This window comes from Oreochromis aureus, linkage group 19 (assembly GCF_013358895.1).
Source record: "Oreochromis aureus strain Israel breed Guangdong linkage group 19, ZZ_aureus, whole genome shotgun sequence".
Lineage (NCBI taxonomy): Eukaryota > Metazoa > Chordata > Actinopteri > Cichliformes > Cichlidae > Oreochromis > Oreochromis aureus.
The window spans coordinates 21,933,765-21,936,163 of record NC_052960.1 but is presented as its reverse complement, the minus strand read 5'-3'; the positions used below and the strand labels follow the sequence as shown (position 1 = coordinate 21,936,163).

The 2,399-nt window shown below is 38.2% G+C and overlaps 1 protein-coding gene across 1 annotated transcript in view; it reads left to right on the top strand.

Annotated features, from left to right (window-relative positions):
* Positions 1-2,357: 2,357 nt before the first annotated feature.
* LOC116322369 (actin, alpha cardiac muscle) overlaps positions 2,358-2,399 on the top strand; it is a 3,216-nt gene continuing 3,174 nt past the window's right edge. The window contains exon 1 of the mRNA XM_031742410.2: positions 2,358-2,391. The gene's annotated coding sequence lies outside the window, so the exon portion shown is untranslated. The remainder of the gene's footprint in view (positions 2,392-2,399) is intronic.

Here is a 2,399-nt window from a genome sequence, read left to right as displayed (position 1 = left end):
AAACGTCATCACGTAGCCCTGTCGAAGAAGGCCTCCAGAGGGCAGTAATCGTCACGGACTCGGTGTGAAGCCTGTCGAGAGTGGAATTTCCCCTTGTGGCACAATAAAGAATTTGAATTGAATTGAATTAGTGGAAAATGTTGGTTAGTTTTAATAAACATTTTTTAAATATGTAGTGTAATATGTGATTTATCTGTTTAAGTCACAGTCTTTAAAAAAGAAGTACACCATCTTTCAATTCTAAGGTTTAATGAGGACGTATTAAAAGTCATCAGTAGGTCTTAAAATGAGGAGAATGCAGTGAAATGAACGGTACATGCCGAAATGCATAAGAAGCGTGGAAAACTGAGTACAGCCCACGAGTCATAACAAATGAAGAGGGTAAATTGTAGCTTTGTGCTGCTAATCAAATGCACTCTACTGAGTGTGAGCACCTCTTTCCTTAAAAAGGCGTCATCTGCATGGAGGTATATGTTGATCTCAAACCCGTATGCCGTGCATGTTTTCAATTAAACGGTAAAATGTCTCAGGTTAAACAAATTATATGTTTTCGAGGATTAATTGTGAATAAAACATTGGTTTTCAAAATTTGCTAATCATTCCATACTGTTTTTTTTATTTGTATTTCACACAGTTTTCCAACTTTGGGGGATTGGGTTGTAAATAAATAAAAATCCCAGGTTCAGCACATTATATATTTCCACAATCCGAATTAAGGATTTCATTAATGTGCATCCCACTCAGTTTTTTTGTTTTTTTAAATTTTATTTTACACAGCGCTTCAGGTTTTCTGAAAAGGGATTTGTAGTTTTTTGCTGAGCGGGTACCCTGGCTTCTTCCCAAAGCACAGGGACATGTACATTAGTTTAACTTGTGATCCTAAACTGGGCGTGAGACTGATGAATGGATGGAGTGATAGTTTTCCCATAATGTCCCTCTCCACCCGAAAATACATCTGAGGTATTCTTTATTTGGTTTTTTATAACCCTCACGGTTCAAGACTGAATTCTGTTCCCTAATTTTGCTCTGTAACTGTCACATTTGCTTATATTTTTACTGTGAATAATCACACCCCTTACTTTCTTGTATCTAAACAATATAAATCCAGTCTTCTATTAAAAGTCCTCTTTGTCATGCAGATAACTATGTGATGCTTCGTCTGCATCCAGCTCCTATCTGTGGAGTACAGCTATAAATAGGAGGCACTTGTGTCTGCTGGGGCAGTGTGGAGCAGAAGAATGCTCTCACGTTCCTTTACCTATCATATACTGCACATATTTCTCTTTGACATCAGAGTTATTCTTCCTTATATCTACTTAATTATTGTTGTAATCATTACAAATAAATGAGTGATATTTCCTGAGATACAGAAAAATCCCAAAGGGAATATTCTTGTGCTACACCAACGATTATGCCAAATGTTTGTATCATTCATTCACAGATGTGAAAATATTACATCATGAGGTTCAGTAGACATAAAGGAAAATGCACCTTAAGCTGTGAGTGGCACTTATATGGAATTCCTCATTGCAAGCTGTGAAACCTCAGTGGCTGCTCATTAATGACTCTGTTCCTCACCATCACCCTATAAGGAGACAGCTGAGCCAATCATGATGGAGCGCTGACACAGACAGCCAGATCAGATAGAGCCCTTCTGGCAATACCACCAGCTGTTCCACACACTGAGGAGGCTCAGTGCACATACCAGCAGAGTGGTTCACAGACAGATACGATGTTTTCATCTCCTTAGCGAGACACCAGTCATGCTGTCTTGACTGGATGGATCAGCAAAACCTGTGAGGGATGACTTGTATTTGTTCCACATTAGAAAATACACAATTTCAAATATTATACAGACACTTTATCATGAATTTCACATTATTTGCGAGCTATTAAGAGATTACACTGTAACAAATGTTGAAATTCGGATGATGCTTTATGTTCCTTGTTCTATAATATAGTTATATAAAGAAATTCATCAGATATAGTTTTAGTAACAATATAGAAAATATAGAAAAATGCTTTTTCTTAAAAAGCTTTTTTTTCAAAGACCTACATATAACAACCATCTACACCAGTTTCTGAACATTTTTTTCAGTGGTTCATATCAATAGTCATCTCTGGGTGCATCCGAAAAGCAAGAATAACTCAACTAACATGTCATATTTAAACTGTGAGCGAGTAGGAGTGCACTGTAGAGAAGTCTCTTCCATGTATGTGAAACACACATTTCCAAGGGCATGAGGATTTTTGCTGGCAGCTCTTATTTGGACTCGTGTGAACCCTCAGCCCCGCCCCTTGTCCTTCGACCCATCGTGGGTCTTATTTAAGGGGATCCTCTGACTGTGACCCTGCATCCCAGTGGAAGCATCTGTGTTCCAGCTCGCTTAGGTGAGTAC